This window comes from Abramis brama (assembly GCF_963993115.1).
Source record: "Abramis brama genome assembly, chromosome: 4".
In the NCBI taxonomy this organism is placed as follows: Eukaryota; Metazoa; Chordata; class Actinopteri; order Cypriniformes; family Leuciscidae; genus Abramis; species Abramis brama.
In genome coordinates, this window is record NC_139966.1 from 2,539,201 (window position 1) to 2,560,461 (window position 21,261).

General features: G+C 38.8%; 1 protein-coding gene across 1 annotated transcript in view; it reads right to left on the reverse strand.

Moving 5' to 3' along the window:
• The window catches only part of LOC311081541 (protein NLRC3-like), a 96,948-nt gene extending 76,602 nt beyond the window's left edge, over positions 1 to 20,346 (reverse strand). Inside the window, exon 1 of the mRNA XM_084112087.1 lies at positions 19,914 to 20,346. The gene's annotated coding sequence lies outside the window, so the exon portion shown is untranslated. The remainder of the gene's footprint in view (positions 1 to 19,913) is intronic.
• Between the last annotated feature and the right edge of the window lie 915 nt (positions 20,347 to 21,261).

A 21,261-nucleotide genomic window follows, 5' to 3' on the forward strand; every position in this document is an offset into this window, starting at 1 on the left:
TAGGCTATAGCAAAGCAGTTTATTCTTTCACACACAGACGCGCGATTCCTATTTAGGCTAAACAGTCTTTACAAATATGTACCCTTCATTCATCTCACAGAAAGGCGAGTCATATTGTAGAAATGCGATTCATCTTTTTGCGGTTTACATAGGCCTACACTAACGTTATTCCATAACGTTATTCCACATCAACATTGAGAAAAGAAAACAGCCTACCTCACTCCTCCGCGGGATCTGCTCCTCATATCAGGAGATATTGCTCCTCATATCAGCACTGTTCTGAGGAAACTTTTCTCCATAAGGTAGGCTATATTATGCCTCACTCGCGGCGCTTTGTTTACAGCTGATGTGGGCGTTTCACAGCTCTGAAATGGTTCTCAGAATTTGCGTTTGAATAGCACGCGCTCTCCGGGGAGTCGTCACATTACTTTTGAATGATCTCGTAATGAGCTCGACTGGAGTCGCTCTCTTTTTATACAGATTACAGAAGCTGAGAATATTTGTTTTTTATATAAATTACTTCATTTAAAAGATGCGATCTCAAGCTTTATGCCCGTGGGTCTGTTTGCCTGTTTGACTGAATTTTCGCGGAGTTATAGATCATTTTCGAACGCGTTTCAAATGGGAGTTTACTGACAGAGAGAAGGCAGAAATCGCATCATGTTAATTTTTCTTTATTTGTCAAAAAGCAAAACACTTTATTTTTATTGTGAGTATACAGAAAAAAAATAGAAACTGAACAGGATCGATTGATGTATTACAAGAAAATGAAAGATCAAAATTAACAGAGCATTTAGTGTTTATTTTTCATTGCTAAAAAAAAAAACGAGCAAAACGTGCGGGCGCGTTTTTGGTCCCCAGAGGGTTAATAGCTAGCTATAGTCTAGAAGTTCAATTGAGAAATCATGTACATCCATCACACTTTATTTATCAGTGCAGTTTTAAATAAACTAAAGCAGGGAACGACAACTGGCGGCCCGCGGGCCAAAACTGGCCTGCCAGCAATATTTTCTGGCCCGCCGGATTATTTTGGAAGTCCTAAATGCTGCACAAAATACTTGAGAAAAAACGTAGTCGCGCGGCGATTTCACCACCGCATACTGTGTGAAACGCACATAGGGAATCAGGCGGCGCGGGATTACATTTTAAAGTATAACTGTGCGTTCACACCGGACGCGAATAGCGCGTCAAATTCGCGCCTGCCGCGTCTAGTTATACGCTCGACCACTTTGTGTGCATTCACACGTCAAAAGACGGTAGCGGTCAGAATTCTGGTGTACTTTGGAAGGAGCGGGCGGTCTGACTGACAATAGCCCACTCCCGACATCTTTTGACAGCGTATCCGCACTTAATTCTGACTACCTGTAGGCTACACCTAGCTCTGAGGAGCTGTTTGGTAAACCATTGTCAGTCAACAACATTCTTTTTTTGCAAGGATGTTTGAAATAGTTCAGCAGAAAATAGCTTACTTCATTTGTCAGTAGGGCAATATGATTTTCGTTTATGTTGCTTAGAAATTTGAGTGATAGGCTTTGTCCTATTTAATTTATATGTTATTTATATTTGATAATTTTTTTCTGTGGCATTTTTTTCTCTGCTGACAGTAGGCCTACAATAACATAGCCTAATATTTATATTGACAGACCTCCTTAAACCTTAGGTGTGTATGTGTGTGTCCCGAATAAATAATAATAAAAAAAGGAATAAAGTTCAAAAGTCGGACTGTAAGCGAATGAGGCATGATTCACACCTTTATTAAAATGGCTGTAATCTGTTCTGTTACCACAATAGTAGGCTACTTGATCTGTTTAAAATGATTTCCTTGATATATGCCTAAGGTGTTAAATTCAAAATTAAAATTAAAATTAAAATTTGTCTAATCCAGTAATTAATTTTTTTCTATTTTTGATCTGAGCACAATCAGAAAATCCGTCGTTATTCGTTTTTTTTTTCATTTTAGTTCAGGAAATAAATAATGGAAAAACAAGTCGTTTTTCATCTTTTTATTTTTGGTTTTAATTTGAAAAAAACGATTGAACGAATGATCCACGGACGGTGACGGACCCATCATATTCTGCGATTATAGGCCTATATAAGAGTATTTAATTTGTATCCATAGGCCTACTCTGTGTAGCTGGCCCGCCATCTACTGGCTAAAAAAAATATTGGCCCGCGGCCAAAGTTACTTGCCGACCCCTGAAATAAAGCATGTTCACTAAACTTAACCGGTTTAAGTTACAGGGAAGCAATTCCATTGATTTGGTCGGACATTACTTTTTCACATAGATTCTTTCTCATTCAGTTGTGTTATCACAACACAAGGAGCTAACATAGATTAAAAAAATTTATTAATGCAGGCGATACGTCCGTGATAATTAATGCGATATGGCTCAGCTTTGCAGTGAACTACGGCTCTGTGTAGTAAATGCCGCTTCATCTGAAAGCAGGTGATGGCGATTTACTACTAATCAAGGAACCGGCTTTACTGACGAGATGCGCATAACAATGTCATGCGATATATCGCCCAGCCCTACTCACTATTTAACCTATTCGCTAGCTCAAGATCCCCACTTTTGCCATCTGTGATTGTCATATTTGTGTTATATTCTTAAATTTGGATTCTTCAAAAGTATGTTTAAGATCTGCTGATCTTACTTCCTTACATAACATCACATGAAAAACTAAGGTGAATTACACTGTATTGGGCATTCAAGGTGAACATGATGGCATCAATTTACTGATCTTTGATCTTCCAACTAAGAGTTGGACTGTGTGTGAATGTTACCTATTCTAAGGTCTCGTGACCATTTGTTGTTTATACCATCTTTGATCTTCCAACTAAGAGCTGAACTGTGTGTGACTGTTACATAGTCTTAGTTCTCGGGACCATTTGTGTTTATAACATTTGGGGAAGTCAGTTGGGGGCAATTGCCTCTATTGTGTGTATGTTTAGCACCTTTAAGGACAGCCCACTGAAAGACCTATAAAGAAACCATGTGAAGTATGTTAGCCAGACTGATTTGGGAAGAACTGCAGCCGCGTCAACGCGAAGTCCTCAATAAAGAATAACTTTGTTTGAACGTGATCCCCAACGTCTCCTGGTCTCTTGCTTCAACGAAGAAAAAGTTTTCAACAATTTGGTGCCTGTGACCCGGATAGAGTTCCAGCTTCTTCACCTGAATCCAGATTGAAACAGCAAGCTCAACAAAAGATCTGCTTTCCAGACTGCATCTTTTGGAATCCAGAGCGAAACCTCTAGCTAAACAAAGACTGCCAGACTGAATCTTTCCAGCTTCCTCCAGATTGAAAACTTCAAGCTCAAACAAAGATCTGCTTTCCAGACTGCATCTTTTGGAATGCAGAGCGAAACTTCCAGCTGAACAAAGATTTCCAGTCTGAATCTTCTTTTACAACCAAGGGTTGGTGAGTGCTACTCTATTCAAAAGAACCTTTAAAGACCAGTACAAGTTTGATACCCTCTGCGCCATTCAGAGAAGTAGTTAACAGACAGCTGCAGGGTTTGGTTAACTAAGTTTATCCTCTATAAAGTTAGTGAAGGTTTATTCTCTGCTTCAAAGGGAAGATTTTAGCATTAGTGCTAATATTTTGGTTTATCCTCTAAAAAAAGTTTTTTTTAAGAGATGAAATTGCATTATCCTCTGCATTGCTAGAGAAGGTTTATCCTCTGTGTAACGACACTGACCGTCTGTCCGGTCAGATGTTCTGAAGTAGCGAATCATGATTGTTCTTCTCATGCTGACTAAATATGAACACTACACGTTCATATTCAGAAAGCCCTAATTGACTAGCTTTCTGACACAAGTCTCTACAAGCAGGCCCTGGTTAATGTTTTACCCGACCTAATGAAATCAACGAACAGGCCCCTGTTTGTTTCTCATACTATCACGTGCTGCGACCACAATTCCCTTACTGTGTCTAACGTTTGTTCTTTGTGTACTGAAGGAAAATTGCAAGACTTACCCCATTCAGTTGTTTTGGGACAACTAGGACTATCTTGCTTCTCTCAGCAAAATTATATGACGCCTCAGGCTGTCAAGTTAGTCTGCCCACAGAACTACCTTTGTTTTTGCCGAGTAACACATTCTCAAATAGGCCCCAACCCCTCACGTGGTATGCACCACGAGATGCAACAGATACCGACCTCACAGATACACACACATACATACATATACACACAAACATCCGTTGTGTTTAACTTAATATCCTTTTAATGTATGTAACTCAGACTGGTATCTGAACATCCTGTATGTATGTGTGATTAATGTTGTTTTGATCGTATAGTTATGATCTTCGAGTGTTGGCTCTGTATTTTTCTCTGAAGAATGTTCTCCCAGTAGAACCGCATCCTGTAACCCGATCTCATTGATAACGGGGCGCAACACATTAACACACACACAATCACGCACACAAACACATGCAGAAACCCACCACACAAGGGACTTTTACCCATAACGTCACTTTTCGATGTACTATGTTTATAAACCATAGGAAAGCATGTATATATATCCTATTGTAACATTAATCGAACTGCAAATGCCTATACTAATGCATAATAATGTATCTTTGCATTACTACAATGTCTATATTCTATTTCTGATATCTCTGTAATCCTCTTCAGCTAACGGAGTGGAATTCCAATAGCAGAATGCAGTAATGTGCATTGTTTTATACATTTCATATTTCTTGAGCAAATCTTCTCAAGTTAAATCTCCTCATGACTCATTCCAGTGGGCGTCGTCCACTGGACAGCGGAACTTCTCCCTTTTAAAATGCTCTGAGCTGATTCGTCCTCCACGCAATGGAGGCGTACACGGGACACTGATAAAAAGTCCAAACCTTCATTTCTTGCTTTCACTTCCGACCTCATCTCCCATCCTTCTCTCTCTCTCTCATCCGCTCTCTCATCCTTTTATGTCATTCTATCTTTCTCCAATTCTGATCATTTTATTCTCTCTCTCACTGTTATTCGTTATCTTGTATTGTTTAACTGTATTGTATGTACATAGACATATAATCCGTGTGTATTGTGTAGTTTGATATATTCCTTAGTTCGATGTATTAGTCCAATTATTAAATTCCATATATACTTGATTGATCCTGTCTATAATTCTCACATTACTAGTCCCTGAAATGTTTGATCTAGCTACAGGCTTTACAATTTGATTATGGTTTAGTAACCTAAATTTTATAAGGACAAAAAGAATGGTTTCATGGCCAGAAGCTATTCCTTTCTGAAATTATAAGAAGTGATAACTTTATTGAGAAGGTTAGTAAGTTAATCTTATGGTCGTTTGCAGGACAGACAACTGTTCGATAATTAAATTAATTTTCCATTAAGGGTTATCTCATAATCGATCTGAAATAGGATTTTTGATATATGAATGATGAATTATAATTCGTTGTGATTGATTATTCATATATACAAATCAATCTATTTTCAACTTCGAATAAATTAATGTAACTGTAAAATGCAAAATATTAATCATATTCATGATTAATTATTAAAATTCCCTATAGATCATTTGAGCTAATAGTAATATTAATGTACAACCCAGTGCGGTTACATCTGTAAAGTTAGTGAAGATTTATCCTCTGCTTTATCAGGGACGGTTAGCATATGTGCTAATATTTTGGTTTATCCTTTGCTTCAGGCAGAGAAGAATTAGCTTTACGTGCTAGTTATTTCTGTTGATCCTCTGTTCTTTTTAGCGTAAAGTGCTAGTGTAGGCAGGGAAGATAATTTGTGAAATCCTTTGCTTTGGGCAAGGAAGGTTAACAATAGCTGATGTGTTAACAAGTGTACCCTCTGTGTAGACACTAGAGAGAAGTTTTAGTGTTTTTGATTGTGTGGTAACAAAGAAAACTCACAAAAAAAAATGTTTAGGAAAAATGCCAGACTGATCCCCACTACTAAAAAAGGTGGCCGTGCGGCTCCATTGTGGTCAGAAAGCGAATTTAAAACATTGTTGGGAGAGCAAATGGACTCTATAGTGACGAAGTCCGTCAGATTGGATTTGACAAAGAAATATGAGATTCATCCAGACAAAGCATGGTCAATGGAAGATTGTAAAAAGGTACTAGGAGCAAGTGTTCGCAAGAACAAGGTTAAAGCCATTATTTGTTGCCACCGAGAATTCGTTTTAGCAATAGCTACAGAACAGTCTAAACGCAACTCAGAGCTAGAGAAACAGAACAATGAGCTCCGTGCTAGAATATCTTCTTTGACTAAGAAATTACACTGCAACAAAGACGCAGAAAAAACTGATGAGGGAGAATTTAGTCAGCCGGATAACATTTATCCTGACTTAAAAGCTTTCTTTGAAACAGATGTAGCCATCCCATCAGTAATTGATAAGCCTGTAGATTCAGTGAAGGTCTGTGGGGCAAGGAGAAGATCTCAGGGAATTGAGGGAACTGAAAATGTTCCTGCCAACTCTTCTGTTGTCCAAATACAAGCTGTTGCCAAAGCGCTAGGACCTAAAGATATCGAGAGATTATCCCAGAGTTTACCCTCAGCACGCACAGATTTTTCTGAATTTAGAAGAGCATTGATCAGTAAAATGCGTCTTTACGACATGTCGTTGCCAGAAGTTACACAGCTGATGTCACAAATTCTAACTGAATCTGAATTCAACAGTTTTTAGTCTGCTGTTACGTCTGAACTACAACATGCCAGTAAAGGCGATTTGAGAGAAGGTGTTTTGAAAATCCTAAAGAATCTCTTAGGACCAAAAATAGATTGGTCGAAAGTTACTAGATGTGCACAAAAGAAAGGAGAGACTATAAGTGAATACACTGAAAGATTTTCTCAGGCAGCTGCCACGTACAGTGGAATAGTGGAGGATTCTGAAAGTGTACTAGATGATAGAGGAGCTCTAATCCGTATTTGGGCAGATGGTCTTATAGCTGAATACAGATCAGCCTTGCCATTCCTACATGTTACGTGGGCTAACGGAACTCTCAGAAGTAACCTAGACAGGTTAGCTACATGGGAAAGGGATGCTGATGTTAAAACCCAAGTGAGAATAGCAGCAGCTACGTTTAACCCAACAAAACAAGACAATAGATGGACTAAAAAAGAAAGCACATGCCACTACTGTGGAAAATCAGGGCATTGGGAGAAAGAATGTAGGAAGAAGTTGCAAGATAATAAAAGAAATAGAATGCATAATTCTGCTCCTTCTCAGCCTGCCTACAATCCTGATGTAGTTCCGCCAATGTCCACTGAAACTTTAGGGCAGCTCGCTCAGGCTCTTCTAAGAGCACAAAAAGAACAGGAAAAAAACTAATTGTTGGGGCTGTGAGTAGCTACCTTTCCCCTGTAATCCATCATAATGACAAAAGAATTTTTGTGAAAGGTAGCATAAAAGAAAAAGAGATTGATTTTTTGCTTGATACAGGTGCAGAGATTACAATAATTCCTACAAAATTGGCTAAAGGTTTAGACATCCCGTACAAGAAAACCAAACTTTCTTTAACTGGCGTAATAGGTGAAGATTCTGTTTTGTATGAAACCCCGCCCATAGAGGTACAATTTGGCCCGAAAACTCTGACGACAAAATTGCTATGTGCTCCATTGAATACAGGTGCAATTTTAGGCATGGATCTCCTGAGACAAGTACATCTAACTTTAGACATGTCCTCAGAATCTGCTAGCATTAAAATTTCCTCAGCACACGTTTCTACCAACAATGCAATCCCTCCAGAGTATGCTTTCTTACTGAATCATCCAATTTGGGCTAATGACAAGGATGATTGTGGTTTATTGACAGGTGTAGAACCAGTCAAACTGACAGGGACTCCACCCCCGGTTACCAAACAGTATCCGATCAGTAAGGAAGCCATACAGGGAATCAAACCTATTGTAGAAAAGCTGCTGACGCAAGGAGTGCTAGTTAAAACCAACAGTCCCTGTAACTCACCCATATGGCCAATCAAGAAATCCAATGGGACAGGTTAACTAACTTGGGCTTACCATAGACTACAGAGTAGCCAATAAAAACATTGATAAAATCACCCCGCTAGTGGCAGATCCATCTACAATTTGTAATGGCTTACCATTAGATTGTAAGATTTTTTCAGTAATTGATATGTCTAATGGATTCTTTTCTGTACCATTGCACTCTGACAGCCAGCCATGGTTAGCTTTCACAGTTGACCATGAACAATATCAGTGGACCCGATTGGCCCAGGGATTTCAAAACTCCCCGACCGTATACCATCAGGCTGTCAGACGTGATTTGTGTGACCCAGAATGTCCAGTAAAACAGTCCACTATGATCCAATATGTCGATGATATTTTGATTGCCTCAACAGATCACGAGGTACATCAAACTGAATTGGCATCATTGTTGGACTATTTGCATAAAAAAGGACACAAATGCAGCTTTCACAAAACTCAAATTGCTAAAAAGAAAGTCACATTTCTGGGTCAAACAATTGGTGCAGGAAATAGATCCATTACACAGGATCGAGCGGCTTCAGTCAAAGCCATACCTCCGCCTACTACCATTAAAACACTACGCTCATTTTTAGGAACAGCAGGTTACTGTAGACCGTGGATTGAAGAATATGCCTCGATTGCTCAGCCTCTCTATGACTTGTTGAAAGGCCATGGTAAAGATTCAGATATTGTTTGTTTGGAAGAACTTCACCTCAAAGCATTCAATGATTTGAAGAGAGCACTATGTCAAGCACCAGCATTAGGAATTGCCCAAGCTGATAGACCCTTTGTGCTTTATGTCCATGAACACTTGGGCTTTATGACTGCATGTCTAATGCAAGATCATGGGGGCAGTTTACGTCCAATTCATTACTATTCTGGTAAACTTGACATAGTAGCTCAAGGTATGGGACCATGCCTCAGAGCAGTACAGGCAGTTCATCTAGCGCTTCAGGCTTCATCAGTAATGGTGTTAGGTCAGACGGTAAATGTAAAATGCCCTCACGCAGTGTCCGCACTAATGAATCAAGCAAAAATCACTTCTGTCACTTCCTCTCGTTGGGGAAATTGGTTAACTACTCTCACAGCCCCGAACATTGTTTTACAGCGTGCACCAGTCACGAACCCCTCATCATGTATGATGTCTGCAATGACTAAAGTTGTGTTAGAGGATGAAGGCGAAATGACTCATGATTGTGTTACGCTTACATACGCAGCGACAAGTGAAATAGCAGAAACTCCCATAGAAAATGCAGAATTTGAGTTGTTTGTTGATGGTTCAGCTCAAGTAATTGAAGGGAACAGACGAGCAGGTTATGCAGTAACGTCCACCACTGAGGTGGTAGCTTCAGGTCGTCTTCCAGATCATTTTTCAGGATCAGTTGCAAATATCTACACAGATTCCAGGTATGCTTTTGGGGTTATTCATGATTTTGGTGTCATTTGGCAAACCAGACAGTTTCTAACTTCTGCTGGATCCCCCATTAAGCATGCTGAATTAGTGAAAGATCTTATGTTTGCCATGAAACTTCCAAAGAAATTAGCGGTGATCAAAGTGAAAGCACATATCACAACTAACACTACAGAAGCTAAAGGTAATGCTCTTGCAGATGTAGCAGCTAAACAGGCTTGTTCCTATGTAACTGTACAAGTGTGTTCAGGTAGTACAGCACAGAAGACAATTCTGCCACCTGAATCTATCATTGATTTGTACAAAGATGTTCCTCTATATGAAGCATGGACATGGTTAGACAAAGGAGCCACCGTTGATTCATCTGGCTGCTGGACCAAAGGGGAGAAGTATGTTGCTCCCGAATCACTGCTGCCATATTTGGCTCAACAAATACACAATTTGGGTCACAGTGGTCCAGCAACGATGAATCACAGGTTCTCAAATCAATGGTGGAATCCAAAATTCAGAAATGTAGCCACCGAAACAGCCAAGAGGTGTGTTACATGTCAGAAAAATAATGATGTACCAGTAGCCATTACACCAGCAGCACATACCCCAGCTCCACCAGGACCATTCCGTCATTTGCAAGTTGATTAGATATCGTTGCCTCGTTGTAAGGGAAAAACTGACGTTTTGGTAGTAATAGACAAATTCTCAAGATGGCTAGAAGCTTATCCAACAGGGCGTGCTACAGCTGCACATACCGCTAAATGTCTTGTCACTGATTTCATTCCCAGATGGGGATTACCAGATTGCATTGACTCAGATCAGGGTACGCACTTCACAGGACAGGTTGTCAAGGAGGTGTCCAGAATGTTGAAGGTTAAGTGGAATCTGCACTGTCCCTACAGGCCACAAGCATCAGGACAGGTTGAACGATCAAACAGAACAATCAAAATCAGGTTAAGCAAAATGCATCAGGAAGGAGTACCATGGGTTGAAGCGCTGCCAGCAGTACTGTGCAGTATGAGAGCATCACCTAACAGAACAGTAGGACTGAGTCCTCATGAGATTATTACTGGACGCCCAATGCAAATGCCAGGTGTGATTGATCTTAGAAATGCTGATGTACACATTGCCTCAGATGCCCTGATCGCTTACTGTGAAAACCTCACAAAGGCAGTACAGAGTGCCAAAGCGAGAGTTGGGTCTTGTTGGCAGACTCCACCAGAAGGTGGACACACAATCGTCCGAGGTCAATGGGTCATGATAAAGTCATTCAAAAACAAACCATTAGAGCCTAAGTGGCAAAGACCACATCAAGTTATGTTGATTACAGCAGCTGCAGTATTGTGTCAGGGAAGGAAAACCTGGACTCATGTTTCACACTGTAAAGTTGTTCCTCCACCAACAGGGATAGGATAGGACACACGGTTCAGTGAGGGCCCTGGAAAGAACTGAACGCAACAGGCGTCGGGGGCCAATCCAGGGTGAAGACAACCTCATAGGCCTTCCCCATTTTTTTTTAGTCCATCCTTACCTCACTGGTCTTTAGGTGTCGCCTAAAATAAGAAACAGGGAAAGACGGAACAACAATAGCAGACTAAGATTGAACAGAGGATAAAACCCTAATGTTTGCAGTCTTTATGACAAATACTGCTACAACCCTAGTGTTTGAAGAAATACTGCTCTGTTTTGTTTTGTTTTTTTTCTCTTTTGTTTTTTTTTCTCTTTCTTACTCTGTGCAGATATCACTTGATGGCTGTCCAGAGATCCATATGCAACAACCTCTTTATCTGCGTATGAAGCGACAACATCCCAAAGACAATTTGACCCACTGCTGAACGAACTAAAAATAAAAATACACAACGCAGAGATATACATACGGAACCTTCAGTCATCCCAGTCACCAACATGATCAAGATTGTCGTACTACTACTAACCATCATGGACATCACACAAAGTGCGGACTCCAGAGACAACATATTCCTAGAGCTGATGAATATGTCAAGAAACGCTTTGTTTGCTGGAAAGAATGTTTGCATGCCACACGCACCTTCAGTAGGAGCAGGAATCCCATGGGTAGCGCACCCTATCTCCAAATGTGACACATGTACCTTATTCGATCATCATACCAGTGGAGTATTCAACAAAGATACATGTCACAACGTAACCATTCCTCCAGCTTCTCAGTGTTGCATTCCTGGACTACCATCCTGCAACCTAACTTCAGCTACTCCCATCATGACAGATCTACTCCTGCCAATGATGTTCCACTGGTGCATGGAAAATTATGCTCCAGCATCGACTCCACTGGGTGAAATTCCTCGTGAACGTTGCAGTTTTGTGATTGAAAGAGGAACAGGTGAATCCCATGTGTACGTTACTACTACAGAGAAGAAACAGGAAAATGACTTAATCGAGTGTCTCTCCAGGAACCCATCCCTACCGAAACTTTTTGCAATAAATCAGTGGTGTATGATTCCTCCACCAACTGGCACTTTTTGGTTATGTGGAACTTCTGTCTACAGCATCCTACCCAGCCAATTCAATGGCAGGTGCACCCTGGTTTATGTTCTGCCAGCTGTCAGAGAAAACACACACTCCACTCCAAGCTCTCCACAGTTACATGATTCAGCTCCTTCTACCAACAAAGATGGCTGCATTCCAGGACTCACTTGTGTTCAAACGTGGTGGTCAAGAACTCTTGGAGCCTTAATCCCATCGTATGGTGTTATGCAGGCTCTCGATCAAGTCAGAAGCCTGTCGGATTCTGTACAGAAATTGGCCAATGATACGGTTTTGGCCCTGGGCAACATCACGAACACTCTCGCTTCGCACAAGATAATGATCTTACAGAACAGAGTAGCCTTGGATTACATTCTTGCAACGCAAGGGGGAGCTTGCACCATTATCGGCCCTGAGTGCTGCACCGGGTTAATGGATCCAACAGAGAACTTGAACAAAATCCAACAAGACATTCTTGATCTTTCAACAAAATTACACCAGATGACTGGAGACAATTCTTCATGGTTCGGAAACTTGATTGGTAAACCCTGGCTGTGGATTAAAGAAATAGCAATTTTGCTGTTATTTCTCCTATTGGCGTTCTACGTATGCGTCCACAGTATCAAGTGTTTCATTCAACAAATGACTCACACCTCGCACGAGAAAATAACTGGTCCAACCATAAAAGAATATTACCCGTAAGATTTCACGGACCCTAAGTGCATGTTTGTTTCTGTGTCAACATGCAATTACAGATGAACAACACAGAGCAAGTTATATGTGCCTGTAACTTACACAAGTTACAAGAATGAACATATGCGATGTGCCTGTAACTTACACCAGTTACAAGAATTAACTTTATGTGTTTAAATTTGTATTTTGTGAGAGTTTTTAAGAACTCTCAAACGGGGGACTGAAGAATCCAAATTTAAGAATATGTTTAAGATCTGCTGATCTTACTTCCTTACATAACATCACATGAAAAACTAAGGTGAATTACACTGTATTGGGCATTCAAGGTGAACATGATGGCATCAATTTACTGATCTTTGATCTTCCAACTAAGAGTTGGACTGTGTGTGAATGTTACCTATTCTAAGGTCTCGTGACCATTTGTTGTTTATACCATCTTTGATCTTCCAACTAAGAGCTGAACTGTGTGTGACTGTTACATAGTCTTAGTTCTCAGGACCATTTGTGTTTATAACATTTGGGGAAGTCAGTTGGGGGCAATTGCCTCTATTGTCTTTAGATGATTAGATTTAGTGGTTACCTCTAAGGCTGTGTGTAGGTTTAGCACCTTTAAGGACAAGCCCACTGAAAGACCTATAAAGAAACCATGTGAAGTATGTTAGCCAGACTGATTTTGGAAGACCTGCAGCCACTTCAACGTGAAGTCCTCAATAAAGAATAACTTCTTGAACGTGATCCAAACGTCTCCTGGTTTCTTGCTTCGACAAAGAAAAAGTTTTCAACACTTTCCTTGACTTTTATGTTGTACACTAATCATCGTCCTAATACCTTCCCATGTCTGTTTAGAATTTCCCTGTGACATTTTAGCTTCAATTTTTTGTTTATATAGGGCCTTATCTACCTTAATTTGTATTTGAATTTCCCTTTGAGTGTCCCTTTTAGCTAAAACATCATTATTATAATATGCTACCTTCTTGTTTAGTAGTTGTTTAAGTTTCTTTGATACCCATGGCTTATTATTTGGAAATAATTTATATGTTTTTGTGGGTAACTGACTCTACACAAAAATGTATATAATCGGAGAGCACATTTGTGTGAGTATCCAGATCAGGGGATTCAAATGAGCTCTAGGACTGACTCACGGGGTAACCTCGGGTTCACTGCCCCATCAATAATCATAGATCTAAATTAATTCATAACCAATATTTATGATTATTTTCTAATCAGAAGTACGATCTAAATTTGATTATCATTTGAAATTGGAGTCAGATTAAGCGTAGAGCTAAAGTAATACTAAAACTAAGTTCCAATAAATTAAGTGAACTTCACTGGAGCGCTGAAAAGACATACACGCTTTAAACCTTCGCCAGGCCGTTGGATTCCGTCGTTGGGCCAATGGGTGGTCCTTACAAAACAATCTGTGTTGGAAAAAATATAAATAAAGGTAACCTGACTTGACTTATTGAAATGATCCTTATTATTGAAATTCTCTGGAACATGACATACATTACCAGTAGGGGGCAGTCCTGTTTCTTTCTCAGTTATAGCATGTATTGAAGCCAATAATATTCAACAGATGTGTTAACCTCTCTCGGGCACGTATTGACAGCAAGCGACAGAGCTCATAAACCACATTTTATATTGGATTGTGTATTGTTTATGTACAGCTCAAATAGAAATAAAATATGAATGGTTTTTATATGCTTGTCATAGGCGTTTGAACATTACTGTAGCGCTTATATTGAGTTATTAAGTTAATGGTTAGGGACCGTTTGGTATTTATGGAATGGACCACCGGAGGAAAATAGGGGAGAGGAAATGTTTACCTGGTAAAGCTTTAAAGCACGAGCAAATAATGAACTTTTGTGATTGTGAATAAGTGAAGTGTCCTGTGAGTCTAACTCTACCGCTGCATTAACATGTGATGTGAAAGTACGTTGAGTTTTACAGTATTGGGACTGAGGCGCCAGAACTGCAGCTGATAGAATGTGCGCTGTACAATACTACCATATTTCTTCAAAAGCAGATCGTGGAGACATTCAATCATCCACAATCAAAAATCGTGATATCGCACAAGCACAAGTATAAAACGCCTGTTATAATGTCTGAAAACAAACACAAGTCACGGAGTTTACAAAACTGTATTGTACACATGCTACAGTGGCACATTTAGGGGCTGTTTACACCTGGCCACTTCATGCGTTTTCTCAGATCTGATTTATCAAAACGGTTCCATTTACATTTAAATCTGATCTTCAATTCCCGCGCTATATGCAGATTTAATGGAGTGCACGTCACCGAAAGCAACAGATATGAGCTGCGTTTTATTGATCATCAGCTAACATTTCTAAATCAAAGACCGCAATAAGAGAGAGCGGAAACAGCCCTGGAAGATAATTTCGGTTCTTCACTTTTAATGATGATGATGATTGTGTTAAGCGTCTGCGACTTACTTTCACCGTGATTTGCGATAGTTTGCGCGTTGGCTTGATGAATAGATGCTCAGCTGCTAATCTGCAGCGATGCGTGTTGCATACGTTTATTTTTTTAGCATTTTTGGGAGTAAAATTTAGATGCATTTACACTTGTCCAGTTTCGTCTGGAATGCGTCTCAGATCTCCTCCTGAAGTGGTTTGAGCAATGGGATTCAAATCCGTCTCGAATGCATTTTGAAGGGCATTTACACCTGGTCTTTTTACGATCAGATAGCTATCCCATCACAGAAAACCCATGAAGTGGTCAGGTGTATACAGCCCCTTATTCATAGCACAGACCAATCTTTTCGTAGATATATGTTGCACTGTACAGCCCTGTGCAGGACCCTTTTTAATGAACGTTTGGTGTAGGTCTACTAGGCATAGAGATATCTGGACATCTTTGGATTGCTCCTGTCTGCCTCGCTGCCTGCTATGAGTGTTTGCTTCGGTGCTGTAAGCTCCGTCTTAGCCTTGTATCTCTTTGTTTTGAACCATCATTTACTATCATTTCTAGTTGTTTATACTACTACATCTTACCCAACATCTCAGATTAACCTGACATCGTTAGCTTCCGTTACTAGTACTACTAGCACAACACGCTAGTAATTCGCTAGCCTGTTAACGCGCCACCCGTGCGCTCAGCTATTTTTATTTATTTATTTTTCTCTCGCGCGTCCGCACCTTTGAGTTCATAAAAAGCTCAGGGGGCTGTTCCATAAAAGCCGCTTAGAAAAGCGGGGATTAAACTCCAAAACCAGACTTGAATGAGCCTAACAAATGAGTTGGGGCTAAAGTGGTTCCATAAAAGGTCATTGAAACTCACGCAATCTCACTAATTTGATCCAGGTTTATCTAGTCTAGATAATTGCGTGTGCACGCGTTTCTTAAACAGCCCTAGAGGTCGATCGTGGATCAAATCGATCCACCATCAAACAGCATATATTTTGTGCTGTTTTATGCGTTTGTGACATGTTTTTTCCCCCCCTTAGTTCAAAACTGACATTGTACAGTTATATTCTCCATCTGTAAATGTTCGAAAGTCATGCAAATGTATCCATTTTGCTGCTAATTTTCATACTGAACGAGCGCTGCTGCACGCATGCGCGCCAAATAGGAGCGCAATAATTCTGACTAAAATATACATTTTGCTTGGAAAATTAATATGCGATATTTTATAACACTAGAAATATCTTCTAATTATAATAATTTATCTTTAGGATGTTGGATAAGTTGCAGTGAACTTCTAGCGAACAGAAGTACTTCAGTGAAGTAGCCTATAATTCAGGGAAGATTTTTTTTAAGAAACTAAATATATAAAGATACAAAATATAGTTTTGGGTATAGGACCTATGCTACTTAATAAAGATGATGTATACTTATTTAGAATGCTGAGAATTACAGCTTTTAATGCAATATTTTTTTGGAGAAAGCAAGAATCCCCAGTTTTAAATGAGTAGATTTAGTTTCTAAAGTACATTATGGAGAGGATAACATTAAATTAAGAGCAAATGTATACATTTTGAAAAGATATGTGCAACTCTAAAATCAAAGAATATTCCATAAAATAAAGGAATATATATTAGCCTACATTAACTACATTTTTATATAACCCTCCCTCCCTTTTATTTCTAGTTATTTGTTATTTTATTTATTTACTTATTTAATATTGAATATTTGATATTCAAATAATATTACTTGAATACCTATTAGGAATTATGTGTCATTATAAGAGTTTGATATAAATATGTTAATGTTAAATTTTTATTACTATTTATTTATTGTTTTTTGTCTTTTCCCCCTTAAATCATATGTAAAAGTGTCTATGTACTTTTTGGTTATTGTTCTAATCATGTGTGTTTTTAGGCTATGTGTTGGTGGGTATTATCACAAAAGAAAAAAAGTAGAAGGAAAAATAAGGAATATTTATTGGGGGAAAATATGATGTCTTTAAAGGAACTGTCAATTTGTATAATTGTGTTAAATGTGTTTAAATTGAAAGACATAATAAAGTACATTATTTATTATATATATATATATATATATATATATATATATATATATATATATATATATATATATATATATATATATATATATATACTGTCAATTACTAAGCTCAGATTCATCTTACCAGTTAAAATTTATACTCTGCTTTTGTAATTATTTATTTTTAATTTTGTGATTTTAACTTCTGCTTTACAAAGCTTTTTTCAGATTGTGTTTTAATGTTCTTCTAATCATAAACATGTACTACAGCTGCCAAACAAAACCAGAGAGAAATGTATTCATAAATCTTTAAAACAATCTAATTAAATCTTGGGCACAAAACATTCAGCCAGTAAAAAAACCTGTAGTATATATATTGTATTTAGGCCTATCTATCTATCTATTATATAGGTCTATATTGTCTAATTTATAATTGTAGCCTTATTTAAGTTGATTTTCTGTATACTGTGTATTTATTTTTGGACTAATAGTGGTTAATAAAGTCCAATAATGGTATGAGAGAGTGTCAGTGGTAATATCATTGTGTTCCTATTGGTCAGTGTTAGAGGATCTGTGTAACAACTGAGGCTTAGCCTGACAGTTAGCCTGCTACCAGGCTAGTTTCCCAGCATAAGTTGCCAGGGTAACTGAGTTTGAACTATTTTAAGTTTGCTTTATGAAACCGAATCTACCAAAAATAAACCTGACTAACCGAAATAAGCCTGGCTTATACTCTAATCTTGGTTTATGGAACAGCCCCCAGGTGAGTAAGAATCAGTCAACAAACACGGTGAGTAATGTCTTGTCCTGTTATTGTTACCTGCACTTCATGTCACATGTTTAGCATTGCCTTCTCTGTCGGCAATATAGGATTTATATGTGATAAATGTAAGGAGACAGTTAGGTTGATGGAAAAGATTTCAGAATTAGAAACACGCATCCAAACCTTAATTGAGTATAGTAAGAGTGCTAGAGATTTAAATACTGCCTTGGATGCGCCTAGCATAGTGAACACTTTACATGAGTCGGTCACAGCTGAAGTAGAGCCTGCGCTGCCGGGCAAATGGGTGACAGTGAGGGATCGCTCTAGTCGCGGATCTAAAAACCACTCTTCCGTTCCGATTACCATAACAAATCGATTTGCCCCGCTCAGTGAAACACCCACTGAGAATGATTGTGCCCTAGTTATTGGCGATTCGATCACACGGAACTTGAAAATAGAGACACCAGCCACCATAGTCACATGTTTGCCGGGAGCCAGAGCGCCTGACATCAAAGCAATTTAAAAGTGCTGGCTTATGCTAATCGTAAATTCTCTAAGATCATTATTCATGTCGGCACTAATGATGTTCGACTCCGCCAGTCGGAGATCACCAAAATTATTACAATTTAAATAATTAAAGAGGTGTGTGAACTTGCAAGTACGATGTCAAGGACTGTAATCTGTTCTGGCCCCCTTCCTGTTTGCAGGAGTGATGAGATAGTTAGTAGATTGTGTTCGCTTAACGGTTGGCTGTCTAAGTGGTGTCTGCTTAATAATATAGAATTCATAGACAATTGGAAAAGTTTTTGGGGCAAAACTGACCTGTTAAAAAGAGATGGTATTCATCCCTCCTGGGATGGTGCTGCTCTTCTCTCTAGTAATATGGCTCATAGTCTTATAGCTCAAACATGACAATCTGGGGCTCAGGTCAGGAAGCAGACAGACTGGCTAAACCGACCGTCTGCTAGCGGCCTCGCGTCACCAAGGTCAGATAAATCCCATCCCATAGAGCCTCTTTCACCTAGCTATCATCATATAGAGACTGTGTCTGTTCCCCGAACTTGGAAATCCAAAAAACGTTTAAACCCATCTAAGGTGAAAAATTTAATTGATGTTCAACAAATAAAAAACAGCTATAATACAGATGAGCAAATGCTAATGCTTGGGTTGCTGAATATTCGATCGCTTACTTCAAAAGCACTCTTTGTTAATGATATGATTTCAGATAATAACCTAGATGTGCTGTGTTTGACAGAAACCTGGCTAAAACCAAACGATTACATCACTTTAAATGAGTCAACAGAAACGTTTAACTCTCTCTTTTCCAGCACTTTAGACACAGTTGCTCTGTTGCGCTTAAAGAAGATTAAAGAAAATAGTCCAACGCCGTGGTACAACGAGCACACTCGGGCCCTTAAGAGAGCAGCCAGAAAAATGGAGCGCAACTGGAAGAAAACAAAACTAGAGGTATTTCGCATTTCATGGAAGGAGAGCTCTATTGCTTACAGAGAGGCTTTAAAAGCTGCTAGATCTGCTTATTTTTCAACCCTATTAGAAGAAAATAAACATAATCCTAGGTATTTATTTGAAACGGTGGCTAAACTAACGAAAAATAAAGCTTCAAGCACCGAAGTTTCCAAGCAACACAGCAGTAATGATTTTATGAACTTCTTCACTTATAAGATTGATAATATCAGGGACAAAATTATAACTATGCAACCGTCTACTACAGTATCGCATCAGGCAGTGCATTGTAGTCTACCTGAGGAAAAATTTGATTCATTCGTTGCTATATGAGAGGAAGAATTTACTATACTCATTAAAGGAGAACTCCGGTCAATTTTAACATTGAGCTCATTTTTTTGTACATTTGGAGTGCTGTCAATACAGAGAACAACGACAAAAATCGGTGTTGCCTACACCGAGTTATTCTATTTTTAAAATTTGCACCCTGTTGACTTCAATGGGGCAAGTTTTAAACCTGCTTTTAGCCTCTTAACATCCTTGATGTGTCATTACAAGTGCACAGAAAATGTGAGTGATTCCTGCAGAGTGAACACGAGTTAATCTGACTGCAGTAGATGTGAAAGATATGTATAAAAATGATGTTATTTAAGCCAGCGCAAATACCTGTGTTTACATCCTGTTTTCGGCTGAAGTCCACAGTAGTCGATTGCCGAGTTCACGCGCGTGATAAACCTATAAAAAATTCACAGACAACATATGTCACATTCATGGCACAATTCAAACGGGACCAGAAAATAATTATTTTCTCCCATTCACTTGCATTGACGATTTTTCAACCTAGAGGTCCAGCGGGGTTAGCGGAGGGGGCGGGACTTACCAGCTCTATTATGCTCGGCTCCCAGAAGGCCGAGCCAATCAAATTGCCAGCAGGGCGGGCTTTAATCGATGATGGACAGATGAGCAATGGTAACGTAATCATCCACGTCATCAAAGAGCGCTTGGGTTGAATTCGTTTACAACAAAGATGCATAGACAGTAAAAGAAAAGATGACTGCCTCTGGAGAATTTAGATTTCACACTTACAAATAAGTCAGATAGAATAAATGCATATTTGGCGTGCTATCCAAAGATATCGACAGCGCATTCATTTTAAAAGAGGAAGAGAGAACCGCGATCAAGGCATTTGTCGATCAGAAACATGAATGAAAAACATGTCACTTACTCTGTTGCTCTGATTGGTTGTAGGTCTATCCAATTGAGTGCAGAGGCATTTTCCTTCCTGGTTCGGTTGAAACACGCCCCATAATCAAATCTCAATGGAGTGGTATCAGACTCACATTCTGACTAGAATATGAATATGACGAAGTCAGGCTAACATTCCAGTGTGTCCACCCTGATTCTTCACCACAACTGGAAGAATTTTATACAGCTTATTTATGTATTTGTTGCATAATATATTATGTATTTGTTGCAAATACTGAAACCTGCACTGAAAAAAAACTATAAGTCAAATTTACTTAATTTTTCTTTGGCAAGTTTTTGCACAAATATTTTTTAAGTAAATTTCATACGCATATTTTTTAAGTAAATTTCACATATTATGGAATTAAGCAAACTCTACTTAACTAAATTAAGTGAAAGTAACAAAGAAAATAAGTAATTTTAACTTGGCTAGTAAAAGGTTGAGCAATATCTATTTAGTTGAAGTTTCCTTTGCAATACATTTCACTCAGACTATATAACATTTGATTAAACCACACGTTTAAAGTGTATGCTTTACTTAGAAACATCTAAGTAATTAATACAGTTGATAATGTGTGAGACACCATATCTACATATCAGAAGTTACACATGATGTGAACGCAGAGATCTCAATACTTGGTAGACAATACACAATGATGATAACATTTGATGGACCCCTTTTGTGTTTGAATGTGTCATTTTGAATAGAAAATATCCAAATGTCACAAAATGGCAATTTACTAATCCTAACAACAAAATCAATGATATA